Source organism: Nelumbo nucifera, chromosome 2 (assembly GCF_055504915.1).
Source record: "Nelumbo nucifera cultivar China Antique chromosome 2, China Antique-T2T, whole genome shotgun sequence".
Lineage (NCBI taxonomy): Eukaryota > Viridiplantae > Streptophyta > Magnoliopsida > Proteales > Nelumbonaceae > Nelumbo > Nelumbo nucifera.
In genome coordinates, this window is record NC_142650.1 from 66679482 (window position 1) to 66702880 (window position 23399).

The 23399-nt window shown below is 41.9% G+C and overlaps 1 long non-coding RNA gene across 2 annotated transcripts; it reads right to left on the reverse strand.

Annotated features, from left to right (window-relative positions):
* Positions 1–8786: 8786 nt before the first annotated feature.
* Positions 8787–10987, reverse strand: LOC104601396 (uncharacterized). 2 transcript variants are annotated; one of them, XR_016083157.1, is made up of 5 exons: positions 10847–10987; positions 10702–10744; positions 9956–10600; positions 9455–9882; positions 8787–9374 (listed from the first exon to the last, which is right to left on the reverse strand). It is a non-coding gene; the product is annotated as an uncharacterized LOC104601396 (long non-coding RNA). The 2 variants fall into 2 exon arrangements; XR_016083158.1 differs by lacking the exon at positions 10702–10744.
* Between the last annotated feature and the right edge of the window lie 12412 nt (positions 10988–23399).

Consider the following 23399-nt stretch of genomic DNA (forward strand, 5'->3'; position numbering starts at 1 on the left):
GGACAGAATTCTTGGAGAAGAATATTATTGATTCTGCTCCATCCTACACTGCGCCATCTTCAGTGGGAGCAGTCTTTGGATCCTTCTTTGGGCGTGAATACCTTCATTGGGAGATACTTTTTCTCCATATCAGGTATAATCTTCTCCTACTCCTTTTGGTTCAAATCTGGTTCAGTTTATGGTTCAAGATTGATCCTTAAAAATATGATTTTTTAAATAGGGAATGGGATTCCCAGTTGAAAGGGAGAGAAAAATTTTTGAAATCCGCCCCTTTATTCCGCAAGATTTAGGCGTCCATACGATAGATCTCTCATCCCTTCATAATACTACATTGAATTTGTATCAATATCATAAATAGTCTCATTAAACAAGAAACCCAAATTTAAGTATTTTTGCAACCAGTAATAATAATATTACCTCAATTATACACTAATTCTTATATATATATAAAAGAAACCCAACCATGAATACTATGATTATAGTCTGCATGGTTTTCAATTCCTCGACAGGTGAATGTTGAGAGGACCTCAAAGCTTGCAATGATAATAGGCATCTCTAAAACCTCCAATTTGTCCATATAAATTTGTACAATTTGACTACGATTCACTGAAGAAGTATCTTCATCAGACAAATTTACAGAGACCGACCATTGGTTCCCCTACAGTGACACAAAATTATTATAGTACATCTATAACACATCTAGGATTCTTCTTAATCAATGTACACTTATAACACAAAACTATTATAATACATACAATATTGTTGGAACATAAGTAAAACATTCTATTTGGGTTGAAAAATGTCTTTGAAACCCGAATCACACATATAGTGGTTAAATCTCGAGAAACAATACTGTTAGAAAATCATTTGCATTGGCCATGGTTTGGGTCTATATTAGCCAATGTTTGGACTGTGGAAAGAATAATTACACTCCACTCGCCAGTAATAAGAAAACATATATTTGGCCCACAACCATCTCCACTCGCGAGGATAATTTTTGAGCAAAAGTTGTTTGATAATATCATTTACATATCCTTTAAAAAATAAAATATTATAATATTAGTGCTTTTAGAAGAATTAAAAGAAAATAACTTGTTGTTTTTATCCTTTATGATCGCAAACTAGAAACAATCGTATGACATTCTCAATTGGTTTTTAAGTTTGTGCATTTGAAGTCTAGTTAGGTTCAAGTCCAATCCGCATAATATGATTAGGTGATTTACTGGTCTATGAAATTTAAATTTTTATTAATATACTTATTTCTAGATTTAATGGATTTTAAAATAATGTAATTAAGATTTTTAACATTGCAAAAAGCAAATGGGATGAATTCAAATTGAGACTTAATTGATTTAGACAAATTCAAATCCAATTCAAAATGTGAATGAAACCATGACTAGTAATCGTTGGGTGGGATGGGACAGGACAAATTCGGAGATCTCTGCTCGCCATGGGATGGGGTTAGGATTTCCAGCTCCACCGGAGTATGGGGCAGGGTAGATGTGTTCAGAGTCGGAGAAGGTGTAAAACCTGATCCCACCTCATTGCCATTCTAAGGCATAATCTATGACTAGGTCAATGGTGATGATAAGGAAGAATGACGGTAGCTCAGGGTCAGAATTTTTACGCTCAAAGTATAATTGGGGTGGGTGTCAGTTTGAAATTGATGTCAATTCACGGACGGACATTTATAGATCTGTAATGGAATTCAGAAATCTGCATTGAATCTGTCAGTACTTTACCGTAATACCTTAATGCATTGCCAAATAAAATATTTAACTCTAGGATGGAAAATGCTTAAATTGTCAAAATTGTCTCCAGGTCACATTACCAAATGCCAAATCACAATTTGAAGAACTTGGTTTTTCCTATGCTATGAGTTTATAGGCCAAGTTAGTAATGAAATATCTGATGAAGGAAGATTTGGCCCGACCTCGCAATCACACCACGTGGCAAAAGACAAGTAGCTCAGCACTTAAAGCAGCATACCCAGGGTGAAAACACCAAAGGGAAGAGACCAGTAGACCGAACTCCCCTCAAGGAGACCAACTCCCTAAAGGGAGCCCGAACTCCCTAAAAGGAGCCCGAACTCCCTATAAGGGGCCCGAACTCCCTAAAAGGAGCCCGACCTCCCTACTAAGAGCTCGAACTCCCTACTAAGAGCCCGAACTCCCTACGAGGAGCCCGAACTCTCCCTTTGACCCCGAGCCACACAAAGCCGTGACCCGAACTGGCCCGTCTCATGGCAGTTCGGGACACCCCCCCTATCCGAACTCAAGACTTCGCCTCGCACACCGCTCTAAGCACTTCGCCTCCAGAGCATTGAACTGGACAAATCACACCGTACCTGACACCGAAGGAGTCCGTATCCAGGGCGGCGCACCTAACTGACTTGGGATTTGACGCTTGACGGTCGCACTTCAACGGCCACCTGCCACCGTCACCTGCCACCGCCATCTCCAGTTACAGAGACGGCTCCGACAAAAAGAGCAGTGATGATTCTGCCCCAGCAGAGGCAATGACGCCCGAACTAGCAAAAACACGGAAGTAATCATTCCTGACCTGACAGAAGTCTAGGAGTGAGGGCGCGAGGTGGTTATAAAAGGCTCTCCACACCCCCAAAGTGGAGGTAAGCAAACTTTGCGCTATCTGGTTTTATCTTGCCTTTGAAGGATTCTAACTTGAGCTTCGGAGCCTTTACACCGAGTTCCCCCCGGAGCTTCCTCATCTCCTCCGTTTCAGGTTCCCTGCTACTCAGTTCAGAGGCAAGGTCATTGACAGCTAAGACCGGCCGGATTGCGCATCATCAATTGGCGCCATCTATGGGAAAACGCTTCAAAAAGCCTCCCTCCAAACTCTCATAACCTCTTTTCTTCAAAAAATCCAACACCCATGGCTTCTTCCAGCAACGCCGGACGTGGCACGGAGACAAACACCACCGGGGACAACTTCAAGTCCCAGCAGTGTGCGTTGGACAGTTCACCATCCCCCTTTCGGTGGATGGGATTCCTAGCTTGAATGCGCCACAAGCAGTGGTGCCCGTAAACCTTCCTACCACGAGCATCCCCTTCCCCCCCCCTATTGAGACCACCTTTATTAAACCAACTGTCGTCCCCCTGGCAGCCAGCCAAAACTAGTTGGACGACCTGATGCAGTGCATTGGGGCAATGCAAGCCCAAATGCAACAGCTCCAGCAACACCAGCTTCATCAGCACCAAGTACTACACAACATCTCCTAGTATCACTATCAACAGCAGTTCCCCCAACTGCCGCTGAACCAACCACTACTTCCACCTCGGCACCCTGCTCCGAGGCCAGTTAAGGCCTCCCCGCAGGATGGACGCCCCCACCAAGGCCGAAGAGAGAGAAAAACCATCCCCGCCTCGCAGCTCATAGGCGGGTCGGGAACCTAGCCCGCAAGATCGGCACCTCGGCGCTCTAAGCCCGAGTTCCCGCTCACGAAAAACTGATTCGGCGCCCTGGCAGCAAACTATCAGCATTCTGGGCCCATCGAGCTCGGCAACACGGAGGCCAGCAGCGCCAATACCAGGCCCACTCAAAGGAGGCACCGGCAAAGTCGCCGAATTGCCACCCGTGTCTTGTCAGAGCTCAGAGGCAAAGAAGAGACGAACTCGGACGAGGTAGGAGCTGCCCCGATTCTCTCAGTTCCTTCCCCCCTCGCATCAGAACTCCTGGCGGTCCCCTTGCCCAGAGATTTCAAGCTCCCACCTTTGGACAAGTATGATGGGTCCTTCGACCCCAACGACCACGTTGACGCTTTCCAGTCCCAAATGTGCCTCGCCAAGGCCAGCGAATCGTGCGTGTGCGTGGCCTTCACCACCACCTTCAGGGGGTAGCTCGCACTTGGTACAGGAACCTGTCCCCCGGGTCGATAAAGTGTTGGGCCCAGTTCGTGCAGGTCTTCACCACACACTTTGTCACTAGCAAACGGTGCCCCAGAACAGAGGAAAGCATCTTCGGAGTAGTCCAGAGGGAAGGAGAATCCATCCGGGGCTACATCAAGCGATTCAATGAAGCGTGCTTGCAGATACCGCAGTTAGACCCCGCGGTGCAGCTCGCGGCAACCAAAAGGGGAGTAACGCACAAAGAGTTCAAATGGCACATGGTAGCTAACCAGCCCGCAACCGTGGCCGAATTCCTCAAGCTCGCGGACAAATTCATGAGGACAGAGGAAGAAATCAACCAACGAACCGAAGGCGGGAACGAGAAAACAAAGAGGGAAGGCGAGCCCTCCAACCCAGTCGATAGAAAAAACCCGGCCCGGGAGCCGAAGCTGAACCAGTCATTCCGAGCTCCCCTAGCAGTTCGGACGGATTACACGCCGTTAAACACGAGGCAGACCGAGATCTTAATGACGATCAAGGACGCCTCATACATGAAGTGGCCACCTCGCCTAAAGGGAAATCCGAACGAGAGAAATAAGAATTTGTATTGTAGTTTCCATAGAGACCACGGTCATAGTACTGAGCAGTGTAATAATCTCTGGGACAAGATAGAGGGACTCATCCGTCGCGGATACTTAAGAAATTTTGTACAGCATAACAATAATAACAATAAGGCAGGTCGGCAAGGGGAGCACGAAAAGGATGCCCCCGAATCTAGCAGCAGACCTGCCAAACCGTTGCAGCGACAGCCTCCGGAAGAGAGGCCAATTCGGGGAACCATCCATGTAATTGTGGGAGGTTCGGTGGTAGCAAGGTGTACCTCGGCAGCAGCCCGGACTTCAGTTCGCGAAGCGGCCCTCGAAGAACGAAACCCCCCAAAAAGACCAAAGACCGAAGAACCAATCTTCTTCACGGAAGATGACGCGCGAGGGGTCTACTACCCCCACGATGACGCGCTTGTCATTAAAATAAGGATCAGCGACTTCAAGGTTAGACGCGTACTCGTAGATTCGGGCAGCTCAGCGAACATCCTCTTCAAATCAGCATTTGACCAGCTACAGTTACAGAGGAGCGAGCTGAAGCCCGCGAACACTCCTCTGGTGGGTTTCAGCGGAGAGGAAGTCAGGCCCCTCGGAAAAATAACAGTACCTGTGGAAGTCGGCACATGGCCTTGTGCGGTCAGACTCAACCATGATTTCCTGGTGGTCGCGACCCCCTCCCCATACAATGCCATAATAGGGCGGCCAATCACGCATATCCTGCGGGCGGTGGTCTCCACCTACTATTTGGCCATGAAGTTCCCTACAGACTTCGGTGTGGGGGTAGCGCAGGGCGACCAACTCGAGTCCCGCAAGTGTTATGTTGCCGCCCTGAAGGGAAAAACCAAGGTGGCCGACGACCTTGAACTGGAGCGGCCTGTGGAGCAAGGCGAGGAACGAGCTTCGCCCACAGAGGAAATGGTCACAGTCCCAACTTCGGCTACGGACCCAGCTCGCACACTACAGATTGGTGCTTCCGTCGAGGAACCCCTACGAACCGAACTGGTGAGTTTTTTCCGCGGCCGACATGCCCGGTATTAGCCCCGGCCTGATAACTCACAAACTTAATACTGACCCTATAGTCAGACCCGTTAGACAGAAGAAACGCAACTTAGCCCCAGAGCGCTGGAGGGCGGTCGACGAGGAGGTCGAGAAGCTCCTCGCAGCAGACTTCATAAGGGAAGTCCATTACCCGAGCTGGGTGGCCAACCTAGTGCTGGTAAAAAAGGCGAACGGCAAGTGGCGCATGTGCGTCAACTACACCGACCTGAACCGAGCTTGCCCGAAAGATTGCTTCCCCCTCCCCAAAATTGACCGCCTAGTGGACGCGACCTCAGGACATGAGTTGCTAAGCTTCCTGGACACCTACTTGAGCTACAACCAAATCAGGATGGACCAGCCCGATGAAGAAAAAACCAGCTTCATAACCGAGTTCGGCCTGTACTACTACAAGGTCATGCCCTTCGGATTAAAAAATGCCGGGGCAACCTTCCAAAGACTTGTAAATAGGCTGTTTCGGCCCTTGATCGGCACGAAGATAGAATGTTATGTAGACGACATGGTCGTCAAGACAATTTTCACAGGAATTACTACAAGACTTAGATTCTGTCTTCCAAATCCTGCGTCAATTTAACATGAAGTTGAACCCTAACAAATGCGTCTTCGGTGTCACCTCAGGCAAATTCCTAGGGTACATTGTCAACCGGCGCAGTATTGAGGCCAACCCGGACAAAATAAAAGCCATCCTAGATATGAGACCACCCCGGAAAGTAAAAGAAGTTCAGAGGCTAAACGGCCGCATAGCCGCTCTAAGCCGCTTCATGTCCAAATCAATAGACCGCTGCCTACCCTTCTTCAAAGCAATCAAAGGCAAAGGGTTCGAATGGACCCAAGACTGCCAGCTCGCGTTTGACGAGCTAAAAAGTTACCTTGCTAGTGTGCCAACCTTAGCCCGACCCAAGGAGGGCAAAGTCTTAGAACTGTACCTCTCGGCAAGCGACGAAGTGGTCAATTCGGTACTAATAAAAGAAACAGACCGGGTCCAGCGACCCATCTATTATGTTAGTAAAATTTTGTAGGGAGCAGAGACAAGGTACCCGCAGATAGAAAAGCTAGCATACGCACTGGTGATAACAGCTCGCAAACTCTGCCCGTACTTCCAGGCTCACACCGTCATCGTCCTGACTGACAAACCTCTGAGGCAAGTTTTACTCAAACCCGAGGTTTCCGGTCGACTAACGAAATGGGCCATCGAACTCAGCGAGTACGACCTCCAGTACAAGCCAAGAACTGCTATTAAGGCCCAAGCCTTGGCAGATTTTATCGCCGAGTGCACGTTTAGCCTCGAAGCCCCCGAGCCGGTCGAGCCCGATACCCCTAGTTCGGGCAAGCTCGGAGCTCCCAAGCCAATAGAGTTTGAACCCCGTGAAGTAGCAGCCAGTGTAGCATCTCTCCTGGTTAGGCCAAACGCGAACTGGGATGAGGAGCCCTGGATCCTTCACGTAGATGTCTCATCGAACCAACAGGGCAGCGGGGCTGGAATAGTGCTACGCGGCCCGAGTGGAACAAAATTGGAATACACACTACGCTTTGAGTTTGCAGCATCCAACAACGAGGCGGAGTACGAGGCACTGATAGCCGGGCTGAACCTAGCACAGAAGGTCGGAGCAAAGCATGTAGTTATCTGTAGTGATTCCCAGCTCATGGTCAACCAAGTTACAGGCGAGTACGAAGCACGTGAGCTCACTATGATTGCATACTTGGCAAAAGTAAAGGAGGCTCTGCTCAACTTCCAGTCACACTTCATCAGGCAAATCCCGAGGTCAGAGAACACTGAGGCCGACGCCCTGTCCCGGCTAGCCAGCACGAGTCACAACGCCATGAGAACCGTGTACATAGAGGACTTACCTCGGCCCAGCATTCTCGATGGGACAGAAGAGGTCGCTCCCGTCTTTGAAGCAGAGCCGAGTTGGATCGACCCACTCGCAAGCTTCCTACAAGATGGAACCCTCCCTGCGGACCGCAATGCAGCCAAAAGGGTGCAGCGCCAGGCAGCCAAATACGTCATAATAGACGAACGGTTGTACCGACAATCCTACACGCTCCCCTACCTACGTTGCTTGCGACCTGCCAAAGCCGAGCTCGTACTCCGCGACACTCATGAAGGCTTGTGCGGCGGACACCTGGGGGGCAGAGCCCTCGCTCAAAAGGCACTTCGACAAGGATACTACTGGCCAACGATGAAGGCAGAGGCCGTCGAGCTCGTCAGAAAATGCGACAAGTGTCAGAAACATGCCAACATCCACCATCAGCCTGCTGCCGACCTCAAATACCTCACCAGTCCATGGCCCTTTGCACAATGGGGCATCGACCTTCTGGGGCCATTCCCGCCAGCAACATGTGGGAGAAAGTTCCTAGTGGTGGCAGTAGATTACTTCACAAAGTGGATAGAAGTTGAACCTCTGGCAATAGTTACAGCCCGAAACATATAGAACTTCTTTTGGAAGAACATAGTATGTCGCTTCGGGCTACCTCGGGTACTGATCTCCGACAACGGCAAACAGTTCGAGGATATCAAGTTCCAAGAATGGTGCCAAAGTATGGGAATTCGTCAGAACTTCACGTCGGTTGCACACCCGCAGGCAAATGGTCAAACAGAAGTAATGAACAGAGCCATCCTCCGCGGACTGAAAGCACGACTAGACCGAGCTAAAGGGTTGTGGGCGGACGAGCTACCAAGTGTTCTATGGGCTCACCGAACCACGAAAAAACCGCCACAGGAAAGACCCCCTTTAACCTCACCTACGGCACCGAAGCGATAATCCCGGCGGAAATCGAAGTACCTACGTTGCGACTAGAAGCATACGACGAGCAGACAAACGGAGACGAGTTACGCACCAACCTCGACCTATTGGACGAGGTAAGAGACCTCGCGCACATCCGAACTGCGGCCTACCAGCAAAAGGTAGCTCGGTACTATAACGCCAGAGTAAAGAAGAGGAGTTTCCGCGTCGACGACCTGGTTCTCCGTAAGATCATGGTACTCGAACCCGGCGTGGGAAAACTCGGACCAAATTGGAAAGGACCCTACAAAGTAAAGAATGCACTCGGGGGGGCATACGAGCTCGAAACCTTAAAGGGAAAGCAAATACCCCGAGCATGGAACATCGTCAACCTAAGGCGATACTACCTATAGACCGCCAAGCAAAGTGGATAAAATTACCACCAAAACAGGCCGCACGAGTGCGGTAGCCCGAACAGGAAACAGATCGGACGTATGATTAGTTCGGCAAATATGCTCAGTTCAGGAGAAAGAACAACCAACACTTAAGCAAAAGTCATTCCATTTCAAAAGTAAGGTAGTACATAAAAATAAAAATTTACAAGCCCGGAGCTATTTCTTCATTATCAGAAGGCACTTCAACAATACCCAAAGGCCCCGCCTCGCCCTCAGAGTCCGGCTCACCGTCAACAGCATTGGCCATCTCCTGAGTTATGCGCGAAGTGGATATGGCGCTAATATCGAGCTCGGGGTACGTATTCCGGATCATCCATCGGCTTAGTTAAAACCCCTCCTGTATGAATCCACCATCAGATCATCAAAGCCCGGCGAAGCAATGTACTCATCGACAACCTTCTTCTTGGCATCTTCGATACCTTGAGAAAAGATCTGTGTCCTCTCCCTGATGTCCTCCTAAAGGTACTCGACCTGATGCTGCAGATCTAGCCTCAAGTCCGCCACGTGCTTCACCACCACTCCCATGGCCTCGGCATCCCTCTGAGATCTCGCCTGCCTGATCCGTGAAAAACGAGCAGTCTCTTCGGCAGCACGAGCAGCCTCCTCGGCAGTGCGACGAGCCTCTTCGGCAGCTCGCGCCTGCCTCAAGCTCCTCTCCACCTGAGCCGCCAAGGCGCGAATAGAAGAATTCACCTGTCAAAAGGAACCGAGTGATCAAAAGAACCAACAAAACAAAAGCCAAAGAGCTCTAAAAAATGGAGAACACTTAGCACCATGGCATGGGTAACGGCACGACAGGCCACTTGATGCAGAGGGAGATCAGTCCACGCCGCGACCTCCTCGGGGAACATAGCCTCCTTACTCTTTTGAAGAGCATGGGTCGGCGACAACACACTCCTGAAATCCCCCGGGGCCCCCGAGCCCGAGGGCCCAGCTCGCGTATGAGCAGACCCAGAGTAAGCAGGAGCGCCGGAGTATGTAGAAGCCCCTGTGTAGGTAGTCTCAGCATAAGGGCCCCCTGTCGGCTCCTGCATTGGAGGAACCATCTCGGGCTCCCTGGGCAGGTCTTCTGGCTGATAGTCCGGCACCTCGGGCTCCGCATCCCGGGGCTTCTCGGTGTGAGTTCGTTTGGCAACCCGCTTTCTCCTCTTCATACCTTGGAACAAGTGCCCACCCCGGGTCCCTCGAGAAACCATCACACCTGCGAAAAGAAGTTCGCCATCAGTGAAAAGCAAGAAAGACAGCAAGACAGAATCGCTAAGTAAAGAACCTACCCGAACTCAGGCCGGTCGCAATGAGCTTGGCCTCCGTCAGATATTGTTGACACTTCAGCCCAAGCCGCGCCCATTGCCGGAGGCCCTTCGCCGTCTCTTTTTCTTTATAATTTCTCTCTCACTCTCTCTCTATTCAGTCGTTTCAGCAATAGTAAAAATATGGGATAAATTTCGGGCTCGGGCCCAAGTTGTAAGCCCGATGGTCAGGCCGGGCTTGAGCTCAAGCTCGGGCCTTAAAAAAATCTGTTAATACAAAGTGAAAGTCCGGCCCGACCCGGCCCATGAAAGGTCTACTACTACTTCTAGACACTATTCCCAATACCATCCCATGTCCAAAAAAACTTCCACTTCCTACCAATATCTTTGTGTAAAAGAAATAATCAAGTGATGATTAAAGTAAAAAAAAAATGTGATGATTAAAGTCAAACACGATCTACTCAAAGAAGCTAGTTTTTTTCTTTTTTTTCACAAGAATTAAATTTTGTTTAAAAAACCAGAGAAAAAGGGGAAACCACGATGAGGGATTTCTAACTTCTACAAACTTCAAATACATAGACTAACCTAAGATTGAATATCTTTTGTGATCATATATTCTGCCATTCAAAGCTTATGGCCTGGAGAACGTCCAAGCCCGATCCTGTCTTTCTGAAAAAAAAAAAAAAACATCTACAATGTTAAATATAGCAAGAGAGAAAGATATGAATATTCAAATTTTGAATACACAAATTTTATCTTAATGTCTTCACCCTATTTGACTTGTTCGACCACAACGCCCTTATCTTACTCGACCTATCATTCAGAGAATAAAAATTCTAATGGTGACAAATTGAGACATTTACAACCTAAATCTATAGAATCGGAAACGAACTCTGAGAATGAGAGAGTTCTAACCTATGCTGACTTTTACTGAATAACTTCAGTCGAAGACGGTGTTCCTCCGCAAAGTCGAACTCGGTGATGGTGTTCTAATTCTGAGTCGAAGATGAAGAGTGGAAAAGAGATGGAGGGAGAATTGGGAATTTGGGATTAGCGCATGAGTTTCATTGGAGGGAAAAGTATAAAATGTGGTGGCCTAGTGGCGGGAAAAGGGGAGTTCTGTTTTTTAAGAAAAATATCAAGATTTAATTTAGGGTAAATCTCTTAAACACCCCTTACTGTTTGGTCTAATGACATGCGGTACCCTTACTGTTTAGCTATTGTCTTGTGATACCCTTAAGTTTTTTGACAAATGTCCAACTCCTTCCCTTCCATTACTCAACCGTCAGGTCCCGTTTGCATGTGACACCATGTGATTGATACTTTTTCCATAATTCCCAAACTACCCTTTTATGGTCGAAAATACCCTTTTAGTTTTAGTTCGGGCTTGCTAGCTATGTCAACAATGAATCGATTGAACCTATCACCAACATTGGAACTAAGGCTCACCGGCGTCCAATTGCTAGTCACCGGCATTGATTGTCAGCATCGGCATCGTCAGTGCGGTGGACTTTTCGTAGAGTAGGTTATCAGTCACTGACGTCCTCTTACAGAACGGCGACCCCATGAAGGGTTTTGAAACCCATTTTAACTTGTAGCGTCGGAACCATTGTTGGTGACCCCAAAAGGGTTTTGAAACCCGCAATGTGGGGGAGGATAACGGCATTGACCCCAATGCACTGCGCCACTGCCAATGCGATGTGGGGGAGGAGAGAGGAGAACGACAGTAGGATTTTGATTTCAAATAGATGCAGTCATTGACTGTCACCCCATGACACGCCCAGCCCCTCCCCCCTCCCCCCTCCCCCGGCAATCCCAACTCCCACCCCCTTCCACCCCGTATGCCTAGTCACCCATATGTGACCTCTAATCTGTTCTAATGATTGCAGGTACAACAACTGTAAGTGGGCACCATGAACGTTGGCCAACAGTTCTACGGGTGCCACTACTATGTATGTAGGTATCAGTTAGGTAATTTTGTTGTAGTTTGCCCAACATGGTATATGTTTAATAACATGTATTTGTTATAGTTTACCCCCGATAAACGATGCAACTTTTTTCTTATGGAAAGATGAAGTAATGATGTGTCCCTATGGCATTGGACTATGCTGAGTGTTCACATCGAAAAATCCTAACAGCCAAGGAAAACGGTTCTGGGTATGCACAAAGCCTCAGGTAAGAAAAAAATTTGTTATTCCATAATTATTTTGTTCAATGACTTATGAAAATTCAATTTTTTTTGTATGATGCAGGTGGCTATAAATTTTTTTCATGGGTAACATCGGTGGATAATGTAACCATGAAAACATATGTTGGTCCAGGACCTTCTAGAATAAATGAAAGGTCATCTATGGACACATTGGATGAAGTAGTAGTTGTACAATCTGAGAAGGATAATTTGGATAGGATGTCCGAATTTTGTAATAAGTTATTAAAGCGTATCAAGAATTTGCGCATAAAAAATTCATGATGTGGCTTTCTAATTTTGTCATTAGTGTTTGAAGGTGTCTGTTTAATCAAACAATTGTGAAAGGTTCATGAACTAGTAATAGTTGTACTCTCTCTCTCTCTCTCATATATTTTATCAAACATTGAAGGTGTTTATTTAATCAAAAAATTGTGAAAGATTCATGAACTAGTAGCACCTTTTTTCATATATAGACTAATTTCATAACTGGTTCTATAACATGCAGAAAACCAGTTCAACACTATCAAACATGGCAACTTGGTGGGTTAGACATGTACAAAATGTTTGCTACAATGTATTTACCCCTGCATTGACATCAATACCAAGACTCAAACTTAGTAGTCATGGGTGGAGTAATCAAGTTCTTGCTACAACTGTGTCATTGGTGGGCCAGTCAAGTTCCTGCTACAATGTAGAGCAACAACTTTTCCTCCTTGCTCAACTGAAGGAATAGCACCCAGCCCAATCAAATACATTAAATCATGATATTCAAAGATAGACTATTAATTATGCAATCAGTTTATTCAAATTGTTCTCTCCACCCTATCAGTTATGGAATCATAACCCAGTTAGACAATCAGTTATGAAATCAGTATTCAATATATTTAAAGATAGACTATCAGTTATGAAATCAGTCTATTCAAACTGTTCTCTCCACCCTATCAGTTATGAAATCATTATATTCAAGATAGACTCTCAGTTATGTAATCAAAATATTCAAGATAGACTATCAGTTATGAAATCAATCCATTCAGTTGGGGTTTCAACTCAATCAAACACTTGCATCCATATGAAATGAGTCCATTCAGTTGGGGTTTCAATAAAATCAAACACCTACATCCAAATGAAATTAGTCCATTCAGTTGGGGTTTCAACTGAATCACACCTGCATCCATATGCAAGCTGATATGTAGAACCTGTGTTAACTGAAACAAACACTTACATCAAACCCAACTCGCATCCATATGCGTTAAATCTAAGGAATTCTAAAGAATTCCAAAAAGTAAAAACTGTGTCAATTGTATCAATACAAAAGTTCTATAATCATTAACAAGTTCATATGTTCTCTCCTACATCACTGTTCTAAAGTTCAAAATATAATCACTAACAAGTTCTATGTGTCAAAATATATCAAAGTTCAAAGTATTCCAAAGTTCAAAAAAATAACACAGCTGAAAGTTGTGTTCCTCTACCTCTCATGGTTGGGAGTATCTCAAATCTTGGCTACTCTGTTCCTCTATACACTCCAATTAGAATGAAAGTCAGTACAAACTTCAGCTGACATACTAAACTATTATGAGAAAACAAAAATGTCCCCACCTATCTTCCTAATGAAGCAATGTCTTGATGTTGCAAGTTCCCCATGTCAGCTCTACCACCTATACCTTCCCCTCCCCCATCCCCCTTGTTCTACCACCCCTATCAGACATTCCGCTTGCACTACCACCTGCTGCTCTTGATGATGAGCCAGCAACAACTTGTGTAGAAATAGCCCCTCTCCTAAGTGGCAAAGCTTTCCTTCTTGCAGATTGGGTATGATCATGATCAGCAACAAGCCCTCCACCCTATAATTCACATACCCTAGTTAGTATACAGTACACAAGTAAAATACCATTCATAATTTCATTTGTGTTGAGTCTTGAGTGATTTTTTTACCACTAGAGTCTCTCTGTTCATATTCGGAGGAAGGGCTCTATAATTCTTTCTGGTATGCCCTATTACACCACAAATGGAACACCTAACTGTCTTCCGTTCTAGTGGGGTAGGGTATAATGGGGCTACTTCATCCTCTTCTCTTGGGGGTCGACCTGCCCTCCTCCTCACTATGGGGGGTCTAACTACCCATGTCTAATGACATGGGTCAAACCCATGTCTGGACCATATGTCGGGGGAATCTTGCTAAGCCATTCAAATACATATCTGGACATGCTTTTGATTACTTCCATATAATGAACAAAGTCAAATTGGGTATATGATTTCCTAGCAGCCCATACAACATCCTTCAATGCCTTTCCCTTGAATAGCTTTTTGAAGTTGCTATATAGATATCATAGACAGAACCTATGATTTGCACCAGGCATGCAACATGATACAGCTTCAACAATGCCCAACAAACAAGAATCACATTTATTAGTTTTATTTGTAATCAAAACAAAAAAACTATGCATGAACTCAACCAAACAAATATATACATACCTTCTGCCTATCCAACATAAATGTCCACCTATGTGGGCCATCAATACATAGAGCATCTCTTAACTCAACCAAGAACCAGATCTAATTGTCTCTACTTTCAGCTTCCACCACAGAATATGCAAAAGGAAAAATTCCATTATTGCCATCAATCTCTACATCGGTGAGTATTATACCCCTATTGCACCAGTCTTGGTGTGACAACCATCCAGTCCAATTATCTTTCTATAACCATCCAAGAACTCATCCCTTGGACTTACAAAACATATGAATACTCTCTTGAAAATCCCATATATGTCTTCTTTTGAGGTAAATGGGGTATGTAGCTTCACAACAGACCCAGGGTTGTTTGCAAGTAAAATTGTACAGTACTGAGGACGTATTGCATATGAATCTGCCAAGGATCCCCTGATCCTATCAACAGTCTTAAGCTTGGCCCTATGTACTTTCCTCCAAGTCACATCTATCCCAAACATTATCCTAATTTCAAACATAAGCACACTGCTTGACATGGTAAGATCAGCCCTTAACAACCCTTCATTCTTTGTTGATAGTCATGTATTTGTTGCCTCCCTATTTGTAGTTACCCTGATACAACTTGTGTGTATCATTAAGGGTCTCAACTAGGAAGCTGCCTCCATCATGGCTAGGGGAGGCATGAATCCTCCAGCCACAGTCAACTACATCACACACTCCAATAAACCTGCACTTCTCATTTTTTCTTCTTTTAATCTCTACACCCTACACCACACAATATTGTTTTAATGCTTTCCTAAACTCTTTTGCATTGGTAAACTCCATACCAACCCGAAATCTTGGTTTGGAAAAGTCAAACTCTAGTGTATTGCCCCTCCCTTGGACTGTCATACTCACTAGTAGGCTCATAGTTAGACAAGTCAGCACCATCACCATCATGTACACCCTCATTACCATCATTATCATCTGAACCCTTATGATCCCCACCATCATCATATGAACAATCCTCACCATCATCATCTCAGTAAGCATCACCATTATCATACAAACCCTCAAATTCCCCATCATCAACACCATGATGACTATCCAACCCCTCATAACTACCATGGCTATGACCAGCAACATCATCATCATCATCATCATCAACTACATAACAGTCAATATCATCATCATCATCATCTTGCAATTGTTCCTTTCCCTTGCCACTACACCCATCATCCATACTAACACACTTGGCTTCAGTATACATAATATAAAATATTATCTTACGGAGGTCCCCATGGATGGCAAACATGTCCATCACATCATTTTCACAACCAAAAACACCTAAATGCTCCTCTAAATCCCAACCTGGTATCCTGTAGTTGATAGTCACAATGCTTCCAAGAGGTATAACAACAAATGAACAGAAGTCATTCAAGATGTTTAGATAGCATATTTCGTCACTGTCCACATTATCCACATGTCCAACTTGATCATTAGCGTATGATAACTTCCCATATGTGGACTTCCAATGGCCACCATAATTGATGATGAACATGTATCTACACCCATCTGTCACCTACATCATAGATAGGGACAAATATAGTTATAACATAAGCTACATAGAAATCTACACAATAAGCACCATAACCTACAAAATAAGCTACACCACAACCGAAAACATAAGCTATACCATAAACTACACTATGAGCTAGAACAATTCCAATCATGGACATTACACTTGAAACAATGTTTCATACATTGGTATTGACAGATTCACGTTGAAACAGTGTTTGACATTTTGTCAAGCACTTGGACCCATGTGTATGAATTAAAGCAGACACATGGGTCCCAACACACCACATATAGATGCATGTTTTTCGTACAAACTTGTTCTGCATCGCTGTACAACTTGCTAGAGTTTGCAGTGGCAGTTGTGAAAGATGACTGGTTCTTCTCCGCACGAACGATGATGTATTTTTCTCCAATGAACGATGATAAACAGTGTTCGGGCGAGAATAATACTTTAATCCTTCCCTTATTAAGAAAGGGCAAAAATGTAATTTGAAAAATGGTACAAAATGGGTTCGATATGAGTGAGAATTAATGGAAGGGTAAAAAATAAAATCATATTTTCTGTCCTAATTTAATGGCGCTGATAATTGTCAGAAAACTTAAGGGTATCACGTGTCATTAGGCCAAACAATATGGGGTGTTTAAGATATTTACCCTTTAATTTAATAAGGACAAAATAATAATTATTATTTGAATTATAAACTAAAATAATTTGGGTTTCTTGTCTTAAATCGTAAATAGCTACAAATATTCTATTTTTTATTTTATTTTGGGTCATTGACTCAACCACTTAGGTCCAAACAAACCAACTGACCTAGGGCTATCAACAAGTCGGGTCTGGTTTGAGACTAATTAGAACTGAAGCTAACCCAATGTAAAATATTGAGGACCTAAAACCAAATTGGACCCGATAAGGTCTATAATTTTTAGACCCATAATCGAATTGATCGGTTCTTGGGACAATCATGTCTAATTGGGTGAACCAGGTTATAATAAATAAATACAATTAATATATATTATACATTATGTATATATTATATGTAAATTATATTTTATTTACTATTATATATATTATATGTATATAGCTCAAGTCAGGTCTGAATCAATTCGATACTAGGTGGAATTGGTTTCAAACCAATAATAATCAGGACACTATATTAGGACCCGAAACCAACCCGTTAGTTCTGATTCCTTTAACTAGAATTAACCTAATCGGTTTGGATCCATTGAGTCAGACCTCGATTCATTGGCAGCCTTAAACTGACCCAAGCAGTTGATCCGTTCATCATTTAACCCAGTCACTTGTTAGACAGTTTTGTATGCCCTTAGCTTCAATCTGTTTTGATGTACTTTTGATATTTAATGTAAATAAATAAAGTGCATGTTTGATTCATGTTGTTTGGTTTAATTCTGTGTAAGACCCTAAAACTAGACACTTATAGAGACTCGTGTTAGTTTTAAATGTTCACAGCCATTAGATAAGTCTGGGGAGATTTATCCTGCCAAGGCTGATACTGGTGTGCCACCAAGTGTTGGGATGGCCTGTCTCGGCCACCAAGGTAAGACCCAAGGCACATGCAGTATGGGGTTACTCGAATCCTTGAACCGGACCAGATTTCCAGTATTGCTCTGGACCTTGGAGACAGATGGGCAAAACTGGAAAGTTACACCTGACCCCTAGACTCGATTATGACACTTCACTAGGTGTCGGATCGGACTGTCTTTGATATGCCAATCAGTGAGATCCTTAGTAGGGATCAAAACCTAGGTATGTTGGGACAGTCTGAGAATTCATCTGAGTGGGTGATCATAGTGACAGGATCAGCCCCTTTGTCAGACAAAGGTAATGATCGGGAATGCACTCTCTCTGATGGAAATCAAACTGCCGACAATTGATTTCAATCGTTGGAATTTTGTTTTGCAAAATTTATATATGATATATTTATATACGGTTTCAAAGTGTTTGCAAATGGTTTTAATTCCCGGAATCCATGTGAGTGGAGAGTGCGACACTGTTCTTTGCAGCCGAGGGAGAGGTCCTCTCTTGTCGGGCAGTGCTTGATCATTAAGGGCTAAGAAGTTAAGTGTAAGTCCATTTAGGATAGTACCTGATGGACTAATCTTGCACCTGCCCACAGTCCCTAGATTTTTATAAGATGGCTTGGCCCAGGGACCACTTAATGTAAGTGTTAGGCCCATAGGGTCCATGTGATGGGCTCAGGGGTTCATTGAGTTTTTCAGTGAATTCGGCTGGGCCTTGTAATAAAGGCTGGGCCGAACCCATGTGGCTGGTGTGTAGATCAATGCTTGGGTCTCACGCCATACAAAGAAGCCCAACTGGGCAGCAGATTGGAAACTAGTTAAGCACTGAACACTTAATGGGCCAAAAGCCCATTTCGAGCTAGGCTGATATGATCACCCATCTATGGGGCAAATCTGAGATTAATGTTAGCAAAAGGATTGAGCCTTTAACCTTATCCACTATGGGAGACCAAATTCAAATTAAATTTGAATCTGGTAACCTTCTGATAAGATCAGGAGTAAGCTAACTTAATCTGCAGATAGGATTAAGATAATCCCCTATCCAAATACTGATTTGGATTGGGATAACTCCTAATTTATGAGGTTTCTTAATCAAGAAGAAAAGAGGAGAAACCCTAAGAAAAAAAAAGGGATTTTCGAACCAAGGGTTCAAGTAAGAAAGCATCCTGCGAATTGAGATAGGATCTCATACACACTCCAGAGAGAAGAGAAGCAATTCAACCATCTTCATCCCAGGAGTTCTCCTCCAGCCGCTGCCATTCCTTCTTGCAAGATTTGATCTTTGCAGAAGAAAGAAATCAAGAAATCAATTCTTGTCATCAGTCTTGCAGAAAAGATTGTAAAAGATTTGGTGCTCAGAGTTTCCAGAGGATTCTTGAGAAGGATCCAGTGTGTAGGACGCACTCTGCTGGTTCCGTTCCACGTACAGCTGTGTCATCTTCAGCAGGAGCGGATCTTGGTGTCCTCTTTAGGCGTGAACACCAACTTTGGGAGATACTGTTTCTCCGGATCAGGTATAATCCTCCCTTTTCCTTTTGGTTCAGATCTGGTTCGATTATGGTTCAAGTAGGATCCTTGAATATTGTATTCTAAATTTAAGGAATATGATTCCCAATTGAGAGAATGTAGGAAATTTTTTGAAATTCGCCCACCCATTCCGCAATCTTTTTGGCGGCTATAAGATGGATCCTACCATTCTTTCATCACTATGGTCACAAGTTGCAAACTCAATGCATATTTTTACAAACTTTTGGAGGCCATAACTTTGTGCTCAGATATTTGATTAAGGTGATCTTTTTATATTTTGGGTAATTTTTTAATATTTGTGCATCTTAGGCGCCTTGCCCCGGTATTTTCACAAAAAAGAAAAACCTTTTTGACCTCAAAACACAATTTTTATCATTTTTACAAATAAAAAATTTTAAAAATATAGTTAAATATAAATATATCACATCTAAAAAATGACTATACATTTTTATTAATAAAATACATGTGTATATATATATATATGCTAATGTGGCATGATTTGACCCATCCAATCCGAATGGTTGAAATGGTGACCTTTGACCTGGAGGCAAAAATAGTCCAACCTCCCTCTGGGTCAGTTTTTAAAACATTGATAAAGACTAGTCCATAGGCTAACCATACTGGCCTCTCAGTCATAGAGGGTCAAATAAGTCAAACCATGACACACTAGCATGTTTTATATATTATATAAATAAAATAATATAAAATTATATATAACTATTATTTTGTTTAATTTATATTTTTATTTAAAAATTTCTACAAATTAGGATTTGAGTTTTAGTGTGTAATCGGTGACCCAATGGCCATGATTGGTTATTTGGTGTGTGATCTAATTAAGTTTGTTATTATAGTTGAATTTCTTAAATAGAAATAAAAGATTAAAACCTAGAAAACATTGAGTTTTCTTCGCCTTTTGCACTTCTTTATATTTTAACATCTCAATCATTATATTTAAATATTTAATATAATTTTTACATGTTTTCTTACATATATTATGTTATCTAATAAAATTTCTTTATATTATTATCTTAATTATGATGTCACATTTTGACCATATTTTGATTAATTAATTACTTGGTTGTCAAACAATTGAATCAAGTTTGATATAATTGATTAAATCATGTTTAGGTTAATCCAAGTTCATACTAAACCCGATCCATTGGCATCCCTACTCAAAATTTATGCTGCCCTAGTGAAAATATAAAATATGTTTGAAATCATCTTTTTTGTTGTGACTATCCTAGAATTGATTTAATTTCATTAAAATGAATTTTTGTTCTTCATTCTATTTGATGTAGTAAACATGTTTGTAGCTACAACCTTCAATGGTTGTAGCTAAAGATTCAATGATATTAGCGAATAGCAACGTTTGAAAGCAATAATTACAACAAGTGGTTCATTGTAGTTGCCAATTCAATGATATAGTAACAGTTGGATATTCAATTAGCAAATAGTAGTAGCTTTGTTCCCAATTCATTGTTATAGCAACAATCACAGAGAAAGCTGCCAATTCATTTGATTTAGCAACAACAATGATCAATTGTTGTTAAATTTTATCTTTTGGTTAGCAACTATAATGAAGTGCCTATTGCCAAAGGTCAATTTTCTTGTAGTGGCCTCTATAATATTCAAAAATTACAATAATGCCACATACAATTATTTACGATTATGACATTCTATCAATGGCATTCGAAAATTATAGTAATGCCCCATACAATTATTTACGATTATGACATTCTATCAATAAAATGCCATTCCTCTTCTTTCTCAACTCTCTCTCTTATTCTCTATCTCAACTTTTATTTATTTATTAATTTATTATTATTATTATTATCATCATCATCTAAGCATTTATTTATTTAATAAAATTAAATAAATTATTTATTTTAATAAAATAAATTGGTAGAATAAAAGAGATGTGACATTAAGAGATAGATTTCAATAAACATTTATTTATTTATTTTACTAAATAGAAATAATTTACTAACAAATTATTCTCTCCCCTTGAGCCCATTATTTAGTGTTGTCAATGAGTCAGGTTGGGTTCCAGATAGCCTATACCAATTCCATCCTAATAAACTTTTATTTATTTATTTAAGAAAAACTAGGGATGAAGGGTTGGGTCTATCTTGATGGAGCTAAGTTGACTTAACATAATTATAATGATTAGTTCCATGATTTTGTCTTAATTAATTATTGGATTGATTTAATTCTTACTTGTCTAGAATTGATTTAGGTCTTGAACCAAACATTTTATGAAATATATAATTTTTTATCTTTCTTGTATTTTTTATCATGTTTCATGGTTGAAATAGTAAATTTGATAAATAATAAATAAGATAATATTAGTTAAAAATGTCTAACTTATTAACATAAAAATAAATTAGTATTATTTTGACTATTGTTTTCAATATAATTAGGTATATGATTTGATCCCAATTAAATAATTGTTTTAATATTGGTTCTACCTAGTTGTTTATTATTCATAATAATGTAGTTATAGTTAATTTATTTTAAAAAATATAACCTAATTTATTATTGTATCTCCAAATAGGCATAAAAAAATTGCGTCTCCAAATGGCATTTTTAAATTTTGCCCCTACGAAGCAAGGGCTTCCCTGCTAGTATATGTTTATAAGCAGTAAGTTTTAATTTTTGTTTATTAAATAAAATAATAATTAATCATCTAACAATTATAAACATTTTACACTTCATGTTTCAAATTGCAATCTTATGAAATTATTCATATGAAGAAACATCCTTATAATGGATATTAGATTTATGGTCATTTATTAGTTGGAAGGAAAAGAAATAACTTATTTAGGCCATGTTTGGTTCAATTCTCATTCTTTCTCATTCCTACCTAAGATGAAATTCTAAAATGGACAAGAATGGGTAATTATAGGTAGATTGAGAAAATTAAAAAAATATTGCTATGAACCAAATACTTTTTTCCTAAAAATGAATTATTTTCAGACTGACAAGTGTCTTATGTTGCTCATTTTCATTATTCAAAAAAAAAATTGTGTTGGTATTCATAAACCTTTAGCCTAGCTAGGTCTCCAACAGTTAAATTTATATCTATCAAAAGAAACCTCTACCATTTTCATATGAATATTGAATACAACCAAAAAATCTGCAAGGATCTATTAGAATAATTAAAAAAGGACTTTAATATTTTGAATCATAAATTGTTCAACTAAAAGAAAATTTAGAAAATTAAAAAATTGAATGAAAATCTTTTTTGAAGCTAAGAACCCTCAAGAATATTTGCCACAAAGTGAAAGTTTAAGAAGGTCTTTATCGCAAATGGAAATTCAGGGGGTAATTGTTCATTGACCAACAGTACCGGGGATAGGTCATTAATTCTTAATAAGTTTAAGTTATTTGGATGGCTGAAATTAATTGACAATAAGGAATTAAGTTATAGATCCCATGTGGGGATTTATTAACCACCCCAAAAAAAATTCCCATGGGGAGATGACTTTTCGTTGGCAGTGGACCCACGGTCAATCAAAATCGGCCCAGAACCTTTGTACGTGTGAATTGGGATCTGCTCCCCATTCAGCGCACCTCAAAGCGATCTCATAGGCACATCCCCTATAATGGGAACCATGGTTTTTAAAATTGATTCGGAGATCGAATCGGTCAGGGGTTTGATTATTGGGTTGAATGGTTCAATTGTTTAAATCGAATAGTCGGCCTGTTCTGACAAAAAAATGTTAAAAATGAAAATTGGGCAAAACCCTTCAAACAATTCAAATGATTGACTGCTTGGGTCAGCGGTTTGCTGACCAAAATCAACGATTTTTATGAAAAATCTGGTTTTGGGGAAAATCATAACTAGTCACCTGACCAGTTTCCGGTTCTTCCGGTTCAGTTTTGGAAACCATGTTGGAAACATTTCTCATGAATAATATAACAAATAGGGGTGGATTCGAGCGGAGTGGAGCCAAACCGAATATCTGGCTATTCGAGCTCAATTTGGTCATAAATTATCAGATTTGAACTCGATTCGAACTAGAGACTTGAGCTCAAGCTCGGTTCAAGTCAAAAGCTTAGAAGTTCGAGCTCGATTGCCTCTGATTGTAGGTCTCTCTAGCAGCTAATGTTTCACTTAATTGCTGAGGTGCCAAACTAAGGTCTCTCTCAGTAGCCGATGTATCGAGTCGAAGTCTCCTTCAATAGATGAGTTGAGGTGACACC